The sequence below is a fragment of the Triturus cristatus genome, chromosome 11, assembly GCF_964204655.1.
Source record: "Triturus cristatus chromosome 11, aTriCri1.1, whole genome shotgun sequence".
Taxonomy (NCBI): domain Eukaryota; kingdom Metazoa; phylum Chordata; class Amphibia; order Caudata; family Salamandridae; genus Triturus; species Triturus cristatus.
This window is the reverse complement of record NC_140594.1, coordinates 242361301-242382508: the sequence shown is the minus strand read 5'-3', so window position 1 is coordinate 242382508 and position 21208 is coordinate 242361301. Positions and strand designations below refer to the sequence as shown.

The 21208-nt window shown below is 43.2% G+C and overlaps 1 long non-coding RNA gene across 1 annotated transcript in view; it reads right to left on the bottom strand.

Annotated features, from left to right (window-relative positions):
* Positions 1–2335: 2335 nt before the first annotated feature.
* Positions 2336–21208, bottom strand: part of LOC146783967 (uncharacterized) — a 40929-nt gene continuing 22056 nt past the window's right edge. The window contains exon 3 of the long non-coding RNA XR_014970420.1: positions 2336–7047. This is a non-coding gene — a long non-coding RNA (uncharacterized LOC146783967). The remainder of the gene's footprint in view (positions 7048–21208) is intronic.

The following is a 21208-nucleotide window of genomic DNA, read 5'->3' as shown; positions in this document are numbered from 1 at the left end:
GTGTGGTCACTCAGTCTTTCATCTTTCTGGGGTCGATAAAATAAGTGCCATTGAGCTGGATAGCAACATTTTGAATTTGGTGTCAAGGCCAGCTCTGGTGAATATGTGCTTTACTAACATACATGGTGTGTTAAGGACACATACATGTATTTTAATATTTTGTTTTTCAATTTCTTTGCAATATTATACTGTCATTATTCCCTCTGTCCCTGCTTCATCCAGTACCTTTCAAACTCGCATACATTCCCTTGACCTCCTTTCTTTCCTTCGTCCCATCTTTTTCCTCTTCCTCCACCCCTCCAGCCATACCTCCTTTCTTCTTTCCATTCTTGCTCCCATACATCCTCATTCATTCCCCATCCTTCCTCCCTTGGTGCACTTTTTCCTCCAATTATTCCTTACTTTCTTTTTTTCCCTTCTCCTTCCTTCACCCCATTCTTTAATTTCTTCCTTTCTTATCCTCAAACCTTCCTTCTGCTCTTCTTCCTTTCTTCTTTCTATTTATCCATTACACATTGTTCACTTCTATTCTCGCACTATTCCTTAATTTCTTCCTTTCACTTTTTCTTATTTTCTCCTTCTTTCATCCATCACTTATTTGTTTCCTCACTCCAGTACTCCCCTTCGCGCCTGCATTTGTTGCTGCCTTCTTTAATGTATTCCTTCCTTCATCCCTTCCTTTCTTTTGAACAGCGCAGTGCAAGCACATTCTCTTTAGTTTGCAAAACTGCTTCAAGTACTCAAATGACCTTTCCTAAAGCTCCATTTTGAGTTTTATATACATTCTCTAATTTGCGTTCATTTTTAAGTTGTTGTCATAGGCTTCCTAAATGTTATATTATGTTATGTAATATTGATTTGTATAGTGAACTAATCACTCAAGAGGGTATCCAGGTGCTTGGGCAGGTATGTAGGTGTGAGGCCCCCGAGGTAGCGCTGATGTGTTGAGGCTTATGGGTATGGACGGAGCCAATAAATTAAGCGGGTGGAGCCACTGGAGGAAGTGGGAGGAGCTGGGGGAGTGGGTGTGGCCTCCTAAAAAAAATATGAGCACCTGCACTTAATATTTTACAAATTAAGCACTGGCCATGTATGAACTGGGGTGGCGGAGTGAACTAAAGAATGATGATGGATTAAACCCAGATCAGTTGACTGGGGGTGAGTGCATGCATTGTTTAACACTCCGTTCATTATTCCCTTTGGTTTTGCTTTGTTCGCCCTAAGTTGGCAGGGTATTCCCAGACGTGGGTCCCTTCCTCACTTTGCCACTGGATTCAAGCTAGACTGGTTTTGCTTTAATCTAATTGGGGCAGATATCTGCAGACCCATCCCTTATGAAAAATGGAATTGTCTCATGCCCTCCCCAGGACAGATTGAAGAGTCATGCTTTCCTGAGCAGGACACTCATCAGGATATAATCTCAGATCGCATTCATATCCATCCCTCACTGACCTGGATCTCAAATGTTTTGTGGATACCTGCTTGGTTCTAGCTGACATGTGACTGCCTTCTATATGTTTTGCAAATACATTATGATGTTATCCTGTAAATAGGCAATATTGATTTCCCAGTAAAATGTACACCGTTTAATGTGTAATTGCTGATTCCTATATGGAATCTTTGTTGACACTGTTCTTCCGAATGGCACTCAATGTATCAAGTGTTTGAATATTTAAAACCGAATTTTCACTCTACCTGCCCATCTAATTGATTTAGTGAAGAGGTAAGGCAAGTGGATTTCTTTTTAGGACAAGTGGATTTCTGTACTATTTTGCCCCTTCGACAAGTAGATTTGTTTTAACAATTCCACACCTCTGATAGTGCTTAGGCCTTGGAGCTCCAGATTAAATCCGGAGCGGGGGCCCCCTCCATGTACCTTGCAGGGGGGCCCCCACAACTTTCGTTACGCCACTGGTACCATCAGTTACAGTGACCAGCAGCACTATCGTAACAGATGGTACTTTAAATTTCGACTCACACTATGGCCGGATATATTCCGAATTGAATGACTATGACAACTCTTCCTCGGGGTATTTCCATCTTTATGTGTCCTTCAAACCCAGTGAGGGTTGGATTATTTAACTAACGCCTGTCCCTTTATTTGCCTTGCACATAAAATGCAGCTGGCGGCATGTAATTTAAACTCTATTATGCACTAAAGTATCAAGATTTTTATCGTCTCATTTCCTTGTTTGTGGCCACTCCCTCCGACCGTTAACACCTAACTGTCAGATCAGCCCCGATAGGTTCGCACGGGCAATCAGAACGAACTTCAAAGTTCTCGGCACTCGACATGTTGACCTGACCAACTCAATGAACCAGAAGACCAAGTTCCGTTATCAGGTGAATCTTTAATAAACACCAGTGGGAAGAAACATTCTGGGGGCCTCTTTAAAATTATCGGCCCCAACTGATTAGGTAACAGCTGCAGTCCATTTTTAAGATTGTGTGCACTGGGCAGGGCAGGGGTAATCAGTATTTTTGAGCTGGGACCCCACCGCAGAAATGTACACAGTAAAACATTGTAGGACCCATCTAACATTCAGCAGTCTTTAACACACTTTACGCACGCTTTCGAAGTTATATTTATGATTCATGCTTATACATTTATTGCCCCCTTTTAATGGGAGGCATAGATTATTGTTCGGATTATTTTTATGGTGTAAATTGTTTCCTTTCATTTTCTCTTGTTTTTCCTTATCAGCTTCTGTTGAAGGACCCAAGCAACATGTGGAATGTGTGTTTTGGGTCTGGCTCCAACGGTGGAAGGCCGTTTAAGGAGGTGCCTGGAAGGCTCTCTGGTCGGCAGGCATATTGAGAGATACTTTACCACACATCTTATATTCAGATGTGGCCTAGTCATGTCTGGCCGTATCAAGACCTGTCCGGATTTACATGGTGTTACTTATTTCCATCTAGAGTCACCCTATACAATTTTCTATTGTCAGCATCCTTACAGTCTTCCACAGCACCAGCCCTCTTGGACCAATGTTGGGTACCCATGGACTAAATCGTTACTGAATGAAAGGCATTGCAGTGTGCCATTCATTTTGGCATTCTATGTGGAAAGAGTTTGAGGTAATAGCCAGATGCAGTCCTAAACTGGTGTAAAGTAATATTAAATAACTACCTTTTGGAAGATTTAATGACTTCTTTTTCTGCTCTTTGAAGCACATTGATTGTGTAGTGTGGAGAAGTTTTCATTGACAGCATGTGAGCTGCCAATCAAAACCTGAAGGGATTGCTTGCTGAAATGCTCTTTCCGGTCTAACTAGAACAGTGCAGAGTAAAGCATTAAGTAAAGACTGTCATTTTCTACTAAACCAGAACGCAAGTCTATCTGCCTCTGCCTGTGAGTAAAGGAAACACTTACATTTTCACTCCTTCCACAGTCCCAGCTTTTCATCCAAGAGCGCAATCCTTAGCAGTGCAACAGGAGCTTCGGCACCGGAGACCAGAAGTGTGAGGTGCCTACTACTCCCCAATTATGCCTGTTGTTTACTACCCAAAAAGTAGACAGGAAGGCACATATCTTTCCATTCGTTACAGACCATGGCAGAGTAAGGCCACTGGCTGCAGACTTTAGGATTCCTGCCATGTTGTGTGTGTCACACACAACATGGCAGGCCCTGGAGCTTTTTAGCTCCAGGGCTGCAGCAATAATTAGTGCAGTAAGGGCAGTGGACTACTGCTTCCCAATTATGAGTCTCATTTCTTGTTATATAGGTGGACGAAGAGATATCCTTTATAGGCCGAGCCTACTAGACACCACAAACAGTATGGTTACAAAAGGACTGCTGAGGCCTTATCAAGAACTGCCAGGCACATACAGTGCGTTCATTGCTTACTATTGGTTGACTTTATTGTCACTCTCATTTGCTTGCTTCTTATTCAATGACATCTTGTAAATGTCCCTCCCCTGGAGCATAGCCTCTTTACGATATTTCTTATTGGCTGGCTTGTTTAAGCACTCCATGAGAGTGCATATGTTTTCCAGCTCTCTCTCTTGTGTGCTTCTCCACCTGCCAATACCCCCTGCACTCTGTGCCGCTGTAACTCTCGTGCTACAAGCTCTCTCTCATGTGCTTCTCCCCCTTACTACACACCCTAAACCTGTGCACTGTGTTGCTTTCTCACTTGTGTGCTTCTCCTCTGCCCCTGTGTTGCTTTCCCCGTTGCTCACCAGCGCCCCCATGTCCACCATCTTTTTGGGGGGAAAATACAATTATTTTATTGGCACGGGCGGACCAGTCAGCAATATGCTGTCTGGTCATTCGCCTTAAAAAACACTTTTGTGCTGCTTCTTTTTCATTTTTTAAATTTAATTATCCATTTGGAATCGGTAAATTTGAAAAAAGTCAGCTGTGTCATATTTTAAGCATGCATGCATAATGACACATATACTCTCCTACAAAATGGCGCGGCCACATCATCACTCCAGTTTTTTTCTTTTGGCCATGCTGCACAGCATTGTGCCGATGCTGATGCTGTGCAGCATCACTAAAGGCATTGGTAAAGCCAGCAGGCCCCAAAAGCGAGACCTATTGGCTTTGCTAATACTTTTTCCTTACTTGCATTACATTAGGCCCACTCCTCAAGACCCTGACTCTGCACAAAGACAGGAAAGGCAGAAGATATTTCTTCAGCCGACCAGTCCGATTCTTGAACTCCCTAGCAGCTGCAGCCAGAGAAAATGATAGCCAACTCAGTTTCAGAGTACCCTTCAGGACCTGGCCATTACTCAATTGACTGTTTTTCACCTGGTTTCTGCTTGTTTAATCTTGGTTCAAGCACCCTGAGGCCATCTGTTTGGCTTGGGTGCGCTATAATGATCCAATGAAAATAGGTACATATTTGAGCAGCTGCGATTAAGTCTTCGAGCCTATCGGTTCACTTACACCTTTGATATAGAAATCACTCATTCATTTTACGAACTCTCTTTATTATTGGGTAAATGTCAGAAAAATCGATGTAGAGTTAGTGTCAAGCATTACTGAAATCACAGCACCTCTTGCTTCACTGTAAACAAAGGTCCACTAATATTGCAGTTCTGGGTGTTATTGACCCTGTGGTTTACAAATGCGGGGGGCACACTGGCATTTCATTCAGATTGCAATTATCTTTTGAAATCCCTGCTGCTAGTCGATTGCATTCCCTGCGAGTTGCATGGGTTATGGGATGGTCAGAGGCCTCTGTTGTTGGGACAAAACGTAAGGAAAACTTTTCGAGTGCAGGCGCTTGTAGGAACGTGAGACATTGCTTTCGTTTCCTCTCTGGATGCCCTGGCCTCTGACGAACACTAGGAGGGGTCATTTATCTCATGTTGAAGCTTGCCCAAGTAGCCCTTCCCAAGACGCATGTTGCTAACTGCAGTCATTCAACTTTCTAAACGCATGATTTGGTTTTACAAGAGGCTTTAATTACTTATGCATGGCATACGTTTGCAAACTCATCACTGCTAATTCTCTAACTCGCAGAACAGGTTTACTTTGAAAGAAAACATTTTGAAATAACCAACTCTTCTTGTTTCTATTCTTAGGTGTATCTTCAGTTTCTGTCTGCAAGATGTAAACCTCATAAGAGCCCATGCAGGCCTCCAAAAGACAACCATCATCTATTTATTTGGTACTTGTGAAGCACGTGGTTACCAAATTGTGTCCTGGCACTAGAACATGTAGACTTACATAGAGTCGGAGGGTCTAGTGCAGTTTAACACAGCCTCTTTTTGGAAGTCTAGCTTGGGAGCTTACCAAGAAAACAATTGTCGAATCAACAGAAGACCTAAATCAGATCAGACAAATGTACTATCAGCCAAGTAAGCTGTAGTAAATTACTTGTCTGCTATTCTCCACTGTACATCTATCTTCTCCTACCATCCTGACCACCTATGCTGGAACCAAGCTACTAATAAAGAAGTAACCTACATGTACAGATGGACTCTGTATCTTCCTTTACAACATAAGCCTCTCCAGGTGGCTTGACACAGGCCCCTATTGCAGGAGTTTGAGTAGGTACCGTGCTGTAGCTTTTTGTACCAGCTGCAGGTGCTGAACAGAGCAGTCAGGGAGCCTTACAAATACCAGTATTTGCATGATCTTGCAGAAAACACACCACCGCAGGCAGGATGGGGTAATGTGTGTTATCCGGTAAGATAGGAGGTTTGTTTCATAGAGTCGTTAGATGACGATAAAAAGAAGAGGTGCCCTTGGTCTAATGTGTTTTAAAGGAAATTTAATAACAGAATTTTAGTAATTGAGATTTTCTGGTTGGCACAGTATGCACCCTGTCCAAGCAGGAGCCACAATCCTAGTCAGGGCAAGTCAGATACACAACTTAAATTAACCTATGCTCACCCTCTGGTAACTTGGCACAGAGAAGTCAGGCTTAACTTAGGAGGCAATGTGTAAAGTATTTCTGCACACATTAATTACAGTAACACAGTGAAAGCACCAAAAATACTCCACACCAGTTTAGACAATTAGACAATATTTAGCTTACTAAACCATGAACAAAACAACAAAAATCCAATCAGTAGAAGTCGAGATATGAATTTTAAAATTTAAATCCAAAAATAGTTCTTATAAGTCAATAGAGCTAAAAGGTTATTTGAGGTTGCACTAGACTGGGGTAGCTCCAAATTCCAGGCTGACCATAATGGGGGGCAGGAAGGCTACAGGACCCATGGAGGTGCCGCTGAAAAAGTACCTAGCGCTGAGCAAGTGTTGGTCTTGAGGACTCGATGCATTAGTTCCAATTCATACAGTTAGGTCTTTGCGTCGAGGTCGAGCCTTGAAGTCGGTATTGAAGGACTGGTGCTGCTTCGAAGTAGAGACTCACAGCAGCGTCTTCGGATCGGTGCTGCATTGTCGTCGAACCTCACAGTTGGGACCTGTGCTGTAGTCGAATCAGCATTGCATCGGCGTCAGAGGGCACTGCGTCAGTTCCCATTGGCGCACAGGGCTCACTGAGTCAATTTTTGCAGAATACAGCTGCAGAAACCACTTCTGAGGCAATCCCAATGTTAACCTCTGGGAGAGATAAGCTTTGCTGTAGTGAAAAACAAATGTAGCAGTTTTTCAATCAATCAATCAATATAAACTTTATTCGGATACAGATACATACCCATAAAAGTACAGACAAACAGCAACATATTCAAAGAAAAATGTCAACAACAAAGGAACAGTTAAAAACATCCGGTTAAGATTAAAATTAGTCCTCCAGTAATACAGTACACAGGGTGAAAAAAGTGCAAAATTCATTAGAGTAACATATAACTTAGAGATGAAAACAACAAAATAAGGTGCAAAGATTCAGCAGGGGAACATAGAATTACGAGTACGTACCGCCGCCTTCAGGAAAGAGCCAACCCGAAAGGTTAGCTCATCGTCATTTAAAGCAATGACCTTCCCATATGCAGCCTTATAGTCAATCTCCGGTAAGGCTTTAAAATACGGAAGTAAAAACCTTTTAGTGAGTATTGAGTAATAGCAGCAAAAAAATAAAAAGTGCAACATCGACTGTTTCTGTTGGCTAGTGCATGGGCATGGCAATACATCAAGGTTAGGGGTAAACCCAGCGGGAAAAGAGAGCATTAATTTCATGGTGTCAGTCCTCAGCCGGAAATGTAACCCCCTTTCCCAGCGACTAATTGGTTTTAATAAGTAGCTAGAAGGTGCACGTGAAAAGTTCTCAATACACATGTATCTAGCGACTGACACTTTTTTGCACTCTTTGTCCAATCTAGCATCCCTATAGGATGCATGAATAAGAACCGTCAGAATGGATTTATTACTAGTGGTGCCAAGGTCTAAAGGATTTAAAAATAAGTGTTCGCAGATCACACTGGTTAAGCTTTTATGTACCGCAGCCAACCAAGGTATGTTCATTCCCTTATCACATTTCAGACAGTCTGATATTATCTCTCTGGTTAGTTGGGCCGCGGGATTTCTCCAAACTCTCAGCCAAAATAATGCTGGGCGAGCCTTAATGTAATCTTCGATATATGGCAGGTTAAGTTCACAATGACAAGCATATTTAGAGGAAGAAATAGGTGCACCCAGGATTTTACGACAGAATCTATTCTCATCATCCTGGATAATGCCACTATTAGTGTGTCCCAAAACTTCAGCGCCATAGGTGGCAATAGGTATGCATTGGAGTCTATAAATTTTAACAGTGGCAGATACCACCTCTGTATTCCTTGGCTTTGATAGCCGGAGTATCATGTTAGTAGAGTTTGTGAACTTCCTCCTGCAATAAGCCACATGGTCCGCCCATAATCCATTTGAGGCAAATACCAGACCGAGATATGGGAAAGTGCGAGTGCTCTGTAAACTGTTAAAATTTAAAACTATTGATGAATTAAAATACTTCTTTGACCCACACGCCATTAAAAAGGATTTTTTAAAATTAGTACATAAATCCAGGGCGGCCATGAAATCTACAAAGCCACGCACCAGAATACGGAGAGCTTTTGGGGTGCGGCCCATCAGCACCGCGTCGTCGGCATATAACAGGGCCGGGAGTTTATTGCCGTTAATGCATGGGACGTCTTAGGTCAATGTTGCCAGAGATTTATTCAGATCGTTGATATACAGAATGAATAGAAGAGGGGCCAGGACACATCCTTGCCTGACCCCTCTGCCAACTTCAATAACTTTTGAGACCTCCCCATCCCTGCTGATGCGCACCCGGGCGTGTAGGTCTTTATGCAGATAAGCTAAAAAGGATACAAAGGACTCGTCCAACCCATAGTTTAAAAGGATAGTCCACAGCCGAGACCTGTTAACAAAATCGAAGGCCGACGTGAGATCCATTAATGCCAGATATATGGGTGTATTCTCAGCTACATTACATTTACCAATAATCAAGTTGAGGTTGAGGCATTGTTCAACAGTGCCGATATTACTCCTGAACCCCAACTGATAGGGATGTAAAATCTGACACTCCTCGGCCCATGACCTGATCTTGTTATACAGGACCCTCCCCAAAATTTTCAGCGTATTATCGATCAGGGAGATCGGCCTGTAACAACTCGGGTTTGAACGGTCCCCCTTTTTCAAAATAGGCACAATTATAATGGCGGACCAAGTATGGGGTATAGGGGAGTTGATTAGGTTATTTAAAATATTCAGCAATAGGGGCGCCCAAAAATCAGGGTGACTTTTAATAAGATCAATGGGCAAGCCGTCAGGGGCTTTGCCTCCCAGGCTCTGATCGATAGCCTCCTCTACCTCCAATAGGTCAATCGGAACCCTAGTAGTCATTGTATACTCATTAATAGTTGTGGGTACGGCCGAAGCAGAATAGATCTTCCTAAAAATGCACTTCCCAAGACTCACTAGAGATATTACAACTAATAGGAGACATAGGGTTCCCTAGAGACCTCATGCCCTTAACAGCCGACCAAAAATCCTTGCCATTTTTTAACGTGATGGCCCGTGCAAGATTGTCCCTTATGATTGCCTCCTTTCTAGTTGCTATAGCTTTTTTATAACTTAATCTAAGTGATTTAATAAGGGAGCTATCTCTGGGTTTGTTAGCAAGCGCCCTACGCAGGGCTCTATTAGCTGAGGAGCAATCAGCATTAAACCAACCTGGGTCCTGGGGTGGGATTTCTTATTAGGCCTAGACAACAAGGTTTCAACGCCTGCACAAAGCTGTGAGAAGGCGTCGACTACCTCCGGGTTATGTTCCTTAAACGACAAACAAATGTCGATCAATTTGGGGTGAGTTCTTACCATCCTGCCAAATATGGCTTTGTTGTCTATTCCACGCCAGACCAATCTGAGATTGTCAGTAGAGGGGGACAAATCCCTAGCACCGCACTCTATATCATAGATCGGTCTAGATATAGAGCTCAGGGTTAGATTGACAGGATTTTGATCCCCCTGAAGTGTGGGAATCACCTCAGCTTTTAGCACACAATTCCCTAAAGGGGCAGTGATAAAAATATAATCAATAGTTGAAGTCGAACCCCTGTCTCTATAGGTGGGTTCAATATGGCCCGCTCTAGTCGGCACTTCTGCAAGCTTCATTATATCTGTGAAGTTGTTGATACTTAGGAGGTCTAGAAATTGGGCTCCCCTGTGACATAATGGTGCGATATTCGTAGGGTGGATAGCAGAGTAAATGCCCCTCGGGAGCTTGACATTAAAATCGCCCCCTAAACAAATACCCTCAGGTTTAGTGCCGCGGTTAGATGTCTGTATATTAGAGATGAAGTTAAACAAATCAATAAAGTTCATATTGGGAACATTCTTAAAATCATTGTTATGAAAATTTATTAAATAAAACGAAATCCCCCGTTTATAGATTAAAGCCTGAAATTTGTTGTTATTGGTGGTAAGCGCCCTAGCACGGCACCCTGCCCTAGTTTTAATCCAGATTGAGAGGCCTCCAACTGGCCTTCCAGAATCTGGGATGAGGGCTACGGTATTAAAGCATTGAAACCCCTCTAAAAACAAATCTCGAGTGGCCCAGGTCTCTTGTTTGTGAACTAACTCCAACCAGTCAGGCAAATTCATTTTAGACGCAAGACCTGCCACATTCCAGCTCAGTATTTTGAGAGTGGATTCAACGTTAAAGGTGGCTCGGGTGTCGAGTTCACAAGGCGGAGATACAATTAAAGGGGGGACTGACTCTGCTAATTCTGATTCTGGGCGGGGAGGAGACAGTCAATCCAGGCTATCCAAACCAGATAGGGGCAAGAATCTGTTCTGTAGAGAGAGGGGGCGGGCGGTAAGAGGCGTGTCAAAAAGTGATGCCTCCAGGGAAGGTTTGTAGAAATACCCCAATGGCAGGCCCCAGATACTGGTGTTTAAATTAGGCTACCAGGACATGTAAAACTCAAAATTGCATGTCCTGTCTTTAAAATACACTGTACCCTGCCTATAATGCTACCTAGGGCCTACCTTAGGGGTGACCTATATCTAATAAAAGGGGAGGTTTGGTCCTGGCTAGTAGGAAGTGGTGGCCGGCATGGCTCACGGGTGGTGTGGCAGGTGCAGGAAAGGGGGGTCGTAGCTTATGTAAAAAAAAATAACTCTTACCTTGCCGCAGGGTCCCACGTCCTGTTCCTGCTCTCCTCGTCTTGACTTGAGGAACAGGAAGTACGGCCAGGTTCCCTTGACGGATCACAGCGCTGCAATGCTGATTGGTAAGCACACAGGCTCCCCTGACCAATCACAACACAGCATTGTGAATGTTTTTGAGCGTCCTGGTTCGACACTCAACCAGCGAATGTGGGCCTGGGCATGTTCTCCACGCAGGCTGTAATGCAGCCTGCATGGAGAAAGGGGAAAGTGTGCATGACTGGTTGAGCTGCCTGAGAGGGCTGACCAAACAGTCACTGTGCACTTAGGAGTGGGCAAACCACTCCTCCCCTGTCCTGCCCCAAGAGCAGAGCAAACCTGCCTGCTGCCTAAACTAAGCAGCACAGAAACATAAAATGATAATAGCAAAGTTATTATCATTTTATGTTTCCTTTACATTAACTTTGCACTGCCTAAAAGCAATGGGGCGACACTCCTCCGCCATAGCAGAGGAGCCACCACTGCAAGTTGGTTAACTTGCCATGTTGAAATGGCAGTTTAAAACGGCACACACAGGCTCTGCAGTGGCAGGCCTGAGACGTGTTTAAAGGGCTACTGAAGTGGGTGGCACAATCAGTGCTGCTGGCCCACTAGTACCATTTGATTTACAGGCCCTGGGCACATATAGTGCAATTTACTAGGGACGTCTAAGTAAATTAAATATACCATTTGTGGATAAGCCAATGTTACCATGTTTTGAGTACAGGGTATATGCACTTTAACACTGGTTAGCAGTTCTAAAGAGCCCACAGTTCTAGAGCCAACAAAAATAAATTCAGCACAAAGGGGAGGAGGAAGGCAACATTTTTGGGGGTGGCCCTGCAGAAAAGGCCATTTCCAACACAACCCTCCTCCAGCCTAAAGCCAGGGTAGGCTAATCAATACCTTGATGGACTTCACTGCTTAGGGCGATAGAACATGGACCATGACCTTCTAATGTAGGGGCATTTGCCAATTCTACGCCTCTCTAAACCGATTTGTATCCCTCTGTCTATACTCTCAGAACCACTAAACTGACCCATGAGGAACCCTTCTCTTTACCTATGGACCCCATCTGTTCAGCATACAGATGGATCCCAGTAGGCAGGCAGTATCACCATGGCCAACAGTGTGATGTTATATAAGGAATTTTTTTACCTATGCCTCTGGTGACTTCAACACTTATTCGTATGAAGTAAGATAAACGAAAATTAATACGTTTATCCAAGCAATGATTTATGCCTTTTATTTATTTTATTTTTTAAATTAATATCTTTGATCACAAAAAGAACACATCATAAACTACACGAAATACCACACTGATATTTACACAATGAAAGTGAACAACGTGAAAAATGTGTTTTGACATACAATTATAAATAAACTCATAATAGTCAAACATTGAAACCATCAAATGCAATGTCACAAAAAACAATCATTATATAAACAATACGAAATGCAAAGTTGTCAAACAAATTGATAGATTGGACAACTAACACCCTTATATTTGGAATCAATCAAATCCCCTACATATCAGGGACACAAGGGAGTATATTTGTGATATTTAACCAAGAAGTTAGATTCCTTTGTCTGCCTTGTAATATTTAACCAAGGAGTTGAATTCCTTTATCTGCCGACGCGTTTCGAGTGCCAGTTAAATCAATTGCCGCACTCTCATCAGGGCTGGATTAATCTTTCTCACGAACAGACTGATTGTGACAAAAAAGGGAGGGATGAAAAAAAAGAATTTGAATTTTTATTAAAAAAAGGCGCTTCCCAAAGCCCTAATTGTTTTTCTATCTGTACAAGTTGGTGGTCACATACCTGCATTATGCCAGTTGCATGTAACCATCAGCAATGTATAACACACAGTGGTTGCCAAACTGATTTTCAATATTGCGGGGCCAAAACGATTTTTAAACCGCAGATCTTTAATTCTGCAAGAGAAATGTTACACGCACATTCGCGGTGATGGTTAAATAAGTTTAAAACGTGACAACTAAGCACAAGTTATTTACTCACTCAAGAAGGGGGGCCAAAAACGTGGTCCCACAGAGGAAGTGTTGTAACAGATAACGATCCTTCACTCTCTTTAAAAGTAGTTTGTGGCTGCAAGAGCAAACAAGTGTAAGAATTTGTAAAAATCGTTTTTTAGCTAAACTCACTTGAATTCAAATGCAAACTCTATTTTGCTCACCTAAAGAAGCTTCAAGCTCAAGATTTCAGGCTCAATGTTTCAAATGGGATCTGTCTCCATTACTGCTAGCAGCTCGCCGAGCTGATTAGCACATCATGTGATGGTGCATCAGTGTCACATGATGCATTTCTGACCAATCACAGGAGGAGATGCTCTAATTACATTTGTATTGACTTCTGGGAGATGTAGTTTATTGAAGTCATGTGTTTCAATCCAATTACCCAAGGTAAAATTTTTCAATATCACAGGTCGGTTATATTTACAAACATATCGATATCGATCCCATTTATGCTTTATTAGAGAGATACAAGTCCAGAAGCTGACAACAGCACCATATATTTAATTACAGCTCATGAGTCTTCTAGATTCTGTTTAGCTCACTCATGCAGTTGAGGCCCTGGTTGATGCTATCGAATTTCATAATTAAATATGCCTCTTTCTGCAATAGAGCGGTCTCTATACATGTCGATTTTGAATCAATCCATGCAAGAACTGTCCAACGCAGTTCATTTTCGCTGTGTTCAACAGCTAGAAAGTGTTCTACCATGGGCGCTGTAAGGACTTTTCTCCTAATTCGAGATTTGTGCTGTGTAATTCTCACATTAATCTGTTGGCTTGTCTTTCCAATGTACAATTTATTGCAAGAGCATACCACTGCATAAACAACGTTCCTAGTCTTACAATTTGTGAAATGTTCATGTCTCCATTTTACTCCATTGTGTTTAAATACACTTCCTTCTATAGTAGCAGGGCAGGACACGCAGTTACCACACTTATGGTGTCCACAAATGGGTTTTAGATTCCACTTGGTAATCAAGTCGCTCTTTGGTTTAGGGATGTAACTGTCTGCTCTTATTATCTGTTGGCCAATGCTGGGATTCTTACGCATGGCGAAAATGGGTTTAGCTAAAGGATGTTCCAAACTTTCAAGCAAATGCCAGTTCCTTAAGATGATTTGTCTAAATTTGTTAGTGTGGGCCCCATATGTTGTAACACATACGAGTTTGTCCATTTCTGTCTTTTCCTTTTTCTGTGACAAATTTTCCCTAGGGGTGAACCTTGCTCTTTTTATGGAATGCTTAAGAAGTTTCTTAGGGTAACCCCTCTTTTCCATTTCCCCACAGAATGACATTGCATGGTCCTCAAACTCTGCCAGGTCTGTACAATTTCTCCTAATCCGCAACAGCTGCCCATAGGGGAGGTTCTCCTTTAGGCACTGTGGATGCGAACTTGTATAGTGAAGTGTAGTGTTCCTGTCTGTCTCTTTTTTGTAAAGGCTGGTTGTCAATTTTTGGTTCTGGGGACATACTGCAACATCAAGGAAAGTCATCCTTGTTTTATTGGACTCGATGGAAAATTTGATATCATTATGCCTTGAATTCAACCAGTCAAAAAAATGATTCAACTCGGTCTGGCTCCCCTGCCACAGGAGCCAGACGTCGTCAATATACCTCAGCCATTGATGCATGTTGTTTTTAAATGGATTGTTGTTGTGTATGAATCTCTTTTCGTATTGGGCTATATACAGAACCGCCATTTCCGGCGCATATGGACAACCCATAGCAGTACCCTTAATCTGTAGAAAAAAATCACCCTCAAACTTAAAATAATTGTTTCGAAGGGATATTTCAGCCAATGTCATGATAAAAGATGTGGGGACCCTGTGTGGTCTCTCCCTCAAGTCCAAGTAAAGTTCCATCACTTGGAGTGCCTCATCTTGGGGGATTTGGGTATACAGGGATGTGACATCCAATGTCACCATTATCTGTATGTCATCATCAAATGTTATACCCTACACTTTTGTGATGAAGTCTGTTGTATCTCTGTGTCTCCAAAGATTAGCCCTCCAATCTGTCTCAAGACCTTGCGCATTTGGAGTGCAATTTCGATAGGATTCAGACCATCTGTCTATGTTCAAGCAGGAGCCACAATACTAGTCAGGGTAAGTCAGCTACACAACCTAAATTAACCTATGCTCACCTTCTGGTAGCTTGTCATAGAGCAGTCAGGCTTAACTTAAGAGGCAATGTGTAAAGTATATGTGCATACTTTAATTACAGTAACACAGTGAAAACACCACAAAAAGACTCTACACCAGTTTAGAAAAATACAAAACATTTATGTGAGTAAAACAAGACCAAAACAACAAAAACCCAATCAGTAGAAGTCGAGATATGATTTTGTAAAGATTAAATTGGAAAACAGGTCTTAGAAGTCAGTAGCGCTAAAAGGTTACTTGAGGTCACGCTAGACCAGGGTAAATTCACAGTTCAGGCTGACCGCGATGGAGGGCACGCTGGCCACAATACACAGACAGGGCCCTCTCAAAAAGAACCATGTATGGAGCAAGAGTCGGCGTTGAGGACTCGATGCGTAGGTTCTGATTCACGCAGTCATGTCGATGCATCTGGGTCGAACCTCGCAGTCAGTGTCAAAGGATCAGCGCTGCATTGAACCTTGCAGTGGTGTCTTCAGATCGATGATGTGTCATCGTCAAACCTCATAGTTAGGACCCACGTTGTCGTCGAATCGGCACTGTGTCGGTGGGCACGGCATTGGTTTCAATCAGCGCAAAGGGGTCACTGCGTCAATTTGTGCAGAAAGAAAACAGCTGCAGAACCCACTTCTGAGGCCCATGACTGGAGGGGGCACTTCAGGCAAGAGTAGGACTCACAGATGGCAAAGTCCAGCAGCACCAGAAGAGTTACAAGAAATCTTTTGGACCCCTGAGACGTCAAAGAACAGGAGGCAAGCCAACAAGCCCTTGGAGAAACTTGCGTTCAAGGTTGTAGAGAGCAGGTCTAGTCCCTTTCACTCCCAGGCAAGAAGCAGCAGGCCTACACAGCAAAGCAGGTAGCAAAGTGGCAGTCCCTCCCAACGTACAGCAATTAGCAAACAGCAGGCCAACACAGCTCACTCACTACAGGGGGTATGCAGCTCTTTGTGTGGGGACAGGCACAGCCCTATTCAGGTGCAAATGTCAGCTCCTCATTCCCAATCTACCTCAGGAAGGCCTATCAGCCTGGTGATGGGCCATCAGGATGCAAATGTCACAACCCTTCTCTCTTTGTGTGACTGTCTAGAGTGAATGCACAAAGCCCAGCTGTGACCCAACCCAGTTGTGTATTCAGAGAGAGGCAGAGACACAGAATGGTTAAAGTAAGAAAAGGGCAACTTTCTAAAAGTGGCATTTTCAGACTTACTATTTAAAATCCAACTTCACGATGAATTGTGATTTTAAATTGTGAGTTCAGAAATACTAAACTACAAATTTCTATCTTTTTTTTCCAATTGGAAATGACACCTAAAAGATGTTAAAAGGCAATCCCAATGTTAACCTATGGGAGAGATAGGCCTTGCAGTAGTGAAAAATGAATGTAGCAGTTTTTCGCTACCAGGACATGTAAATCTCAAGACTACATGTCCTACCTTTCAAATGCACTACGCCCTGCCCATAGGGCTGCCTAGAGCCTACCTTAGGGGTGACATATGCAATAAAAGGGAAGGTTTGGGCCTGTAAACTTCCCAGGTCAAAATGGCAGTCTACAACTGCACAGTGGCAAGCCTGATACATATTTAAAGGACCACTGAAGTGGTGGCATAGTCGGTGCTGTAGGCCCACTAGTAGCATTTAATTTACAGGCCCTGGGCACAAATAGTGCACTTTACTAGGGACGTATAAGTAAATTAAATATGCCAATTGTGGATAAGCCATTGTTACCATATTTTGAATAAAGAGCATTGCACTTAAGCACCAGTTGGCAGTGGTAAAGTGCTTAGAGTCTTAGAACAAACAAAAACTAATTCAGCAAAAAGGGGAGGAGGAAGGCAAAAACTTTGATGGTGTCCCTGCAGAAAGAGCCATTTCCAGCACAGAAACGCATGATTTTTAGCAGTGTTGACAGGCGAAAGGCATTGGCTTAGGGAATGTGGCCACTGTCTTGAGGTCCAGCCAGGGCCGGCTCTAGGGTGGTGTGATCGGTGCCACCACACCGGGCGCTGACTTGGGGTGGGGGCGTCATTTTTACAAGTAATAATATCATTTTAAAAACACCAACCTGCTGGCGCATTCCTGGCCTCCAGCAATTTTTGTAGTCATCAATTAAAACGTCAAGATAACTCTGGTGATTTCTCGTGTTCCTGGAAAGAGAGGAGGTTTGTCTAGTGGATGTTTTGATTCATCCAAAGGTAGCACAGAGGGTTAAAATGCCTGCTGCTAAGAATGATTACCATGCCGATAACAAAGTGCATGTAATGTAAATAGGTCAGTGGGTTACTGCTTCTGTAAGAGAGCTCCTTTTGTTACTTGTTATTTGTAAGTCAAAATTGTAATATAGAACATTGAGCTATTAAGTGCCATCAAAGAGCTGTGTGTAAACATCAAGGTATATGTTAAAGCTATATGTTTTTTTGCCAAGTCTTTCATTATCCTATTCTTGCCAAAAGGGTTCATTTGGGTGGAAAACAATTGTTTTTATTGAAGAGAACGCCTAACAATGGTGTTACATTTTCAATTCTGAATTTGTGCCTTTCCAGAATACGGACTTTTGAACTATATTGCCTACCAGTATCAAAGACATGTCACTCCTACACTACAACTTATATCCCGTCTGATGTAACATTTCCTATACACTGATTTACAAACATTTGATTGTCTCTGTGCAATGTGTGTGTGATGTAAAGTGCTCTGACACCTTACGCTAGTATGATTGGTGCTATAAAACTAAATGAATCCGAGAGACAGTGGTTCTGGAGACGTGAGGGGCACTGTTAAAGGGCGGTGGTGAGGGAATCCGTGGCAGAGGTGGTCATTGGGGGGCACCAACAAACATTGTCGCACAGGGCGCCACCAGTGCTAAAGCCAGCCCTGGGTCCAGCTACTAGTGAACTCCCAGCACCATTCCAAAATGAAAGGTGTTGTGAGCCACACTGTCATTCGTACCCAGCCTAAGAGTTATTTGTGTATAATCTGCATAGCACATGCAGGAAAGAAGATACTTCTTAATCAGCTATTCAAGAGGAGCTGCAGAAAGGTTATTGAACAGAGGGCTCAGTGAGGAGCCCTGGGGTACTCTGCATTACACCGGACTAGCTGAAGGAGGTAAAAGAACAGTTCATCTGCAGTCTAAGAATTGGCATCTCACGCCAACTCCTACCAAGTATTGGTGTCTGCAGAAAACTTTTCAGGGGGCATCATTAAAAAAAAATCAAATTGCCCTGCCAGTATTATTTCAGCAGTGCCATTTTGAAATCTTTTTAAAGGACAAGTGAACAATCCAGGATCAGAGGGGAGAAGGGGAGGCGGCAAGCAATCCCCTTGCTGACGCCCATGCTACCAAGTACTGTGGTATGACACACAGTGTCAAAGGCTTCAGAGAGGTCTAGGAGGATAAGGGCAGCAACACCGCCTTGATCCTAGATCATCTATAGTTCATTTTAGATGGCCCGTGCCACACCAGGACCGTGGGAGGCATGGAAACCAGCTTGTGCTTGGCTGAGAAAGGAGTTCGCAGTGATAAACTCCATCAACTGAGGGTTGCCAACCTTCTCTCTCAACTTCCCACGTGAGTGTAACAGTGAGATGGGGAAGTTATTACTTACAACTGGAGGGTCAAAGAAAGCCTTCCTCAAAAGACTCTTTTCCAGTCTGCAGGAAGAAAGAAGCAAACAATTCACCAATCTGGCGATTGGGGGAGCCATGATAGGCCTTCTTAAATAAAAATTTCAACGGGTCAGGGGTCACTCATGGAGCTTGTCTTAATGGCGTTCACAATTTTTGCCATCTCCTTAGCAGAAACATGACTGAATTCAGAGTCCTGGGGTCAAATCACTCTCTGCATGGGGCCTGAATAAGTCCTGAAGATGCCTCACTGGAGGAGGTTTGATAAATACAGCCTGGGAGGGGGAAGTTTGTTGTTGAGGACTCATGGGACTTGAGAATTCTCTGAAGGTTCAAAATATTTCGCATATTACTGCTAGTCCGCAGTTTGGAGCCATAGTGGCCCGACTGAGCTTGCGTGCCTGACCTAAGAGTTCTAGGTTCTGAGAGCAGACTTGTAAACCATTTTAGCATCAGCAGGATGCTTACTTCAGCAGTTTCTCTCATGTAGTGGCAGACAAGGGCGGGGCATGCTACACAGCCGATGGGCTTCACTGGCAATACTAATTAGCTGGCATCGGAGTTGTCTTATGTAGCTGAAATTCACAAATTACAATTAGCCTTGTTAGTTTCGGCATCCTCCCCTAATGTACATTGCGAGGCTTCGAGCATCAATCAGGTTGCACTTGGGTGAAAGCAGGGTGCAGGAAGACGTGGGCTGGGAGGGGAAAGTCTCAAATCTCATAAACAATAATAAGACAGAGTGGTCAGACTAGAATAATGGCTGAGTCACAAGATCAATTACAAACTCATTCAACAGATGCGTGCATGAGCCAAGGCGATAGTTGTTTGAAGCTGACAATTATTGGAGGCCGAGGGAGTCAGCTTGGCCAAAATCCCCTAAAGCAGCAGTCTTTAAACTGGGGTCTGGGACACCTACTTAGTGGTCTGCCACTGTTTAGTAATTAAAAAATATAAGCAAGTTAATAAAGTATATATACACAAGAATGCAAAATTGAAAATATTCAAATGTTCTGTAAATATAAAGGAATTTGAATTGGAAGTTTAATTTAAGTTGACGTCTTTAGCTTGACTGGGAGTAGCACAAGTACAGGGCACAGAATCTAGTATGAACGATTGGTTGTGTCAATTGAAGCACTAGTATGCACTGACGATAAGAGCATGCGTAGAAGCAAAACAGCCAGAGCCTAGCATCTTGCTTCATCTTGTAGAAATACAATTAAAATCTGAAAAGTTCATTACAGACACTCCTTACCCGCAGGGCTTCATCGACACAGTGACTCAAATATATTATAATAATCAGTGGTGCTGGAACAATTTTCAGAGTGGGGGTGCTGCCATCAATGTTACATCACTGAAATCATAGGGATTGTGAAAAATCCAGGCATCACACAAAGAACAATGGTGCAAATGAGCCACGGTCATTCAACAGGAGCGTGGTAAGGGTATGGCACGTAGCTGGTGCTGCATTTTGGAGCACAGTGTTGCATATACATTACTAAATCATGATATGGTAGCACACTGTAATGTACAGGCAGCACATTTTCCTTTAATTACCCATTGAATTTGCACAGACATACAGTTGTTTAGATAAAAGTATATAATGTTAAAAAGACTAAGGTAGGGTGTCTTGAGGCACCACTACACCAGATTCTTTTTTTAAGGTGCTTGTTTGAATTTAGTGGACTTGTTGACGGTCCAGGGCTCTTTTATTCTGTTGGGACAATTCCTAATTTTTATGTTCAAGCGTGGTGCGTGTTGTGTGCCCAGGCCTGAATACCGGCTATCTTGCTAGGCAGCTATTTCGGAGCGGCTAGCGCTCCAGACACATTTTCTCCTGCTCCCAGCCTGTATTTAAGTGCAGCTGTGGTGCACTACTACAGACTACAAACTAAGGTATGGTGTCTTGAGGCACCACTATGCCAGATCTTTTTATTATTTTTTTTAAAGGTTGCTAGGTTGAATTTGGGTGAATTTGTTGGGGGTTCAGGGGCCTGTTAATTTTTATGTGCAAGCATGGTGCACTTGTGTTGTGTACCCATATTCATACCTGAATAGCAGCCATCTTGCACGGCCCGCTATTTTGGAGCGCACCAGACCGGCCGCGGCCACTGCAGTAAAGAGCGGTGAGGCGGTAGGGCCAGCTGGGGGGGATTTCGAGAGACGACCATGGGGGAGAATTAATTATTCATTTAATTTTTCCTTATGGTCGTCTCTCGAAATCCACCCTCAGCCGACCCCACCGCTCTTACCTGCAGCAGCCGTGGCTGCTCCGGACACATTTCCTCCTGCTCCCAGCCTGTATTTAAGTGGTGCGGA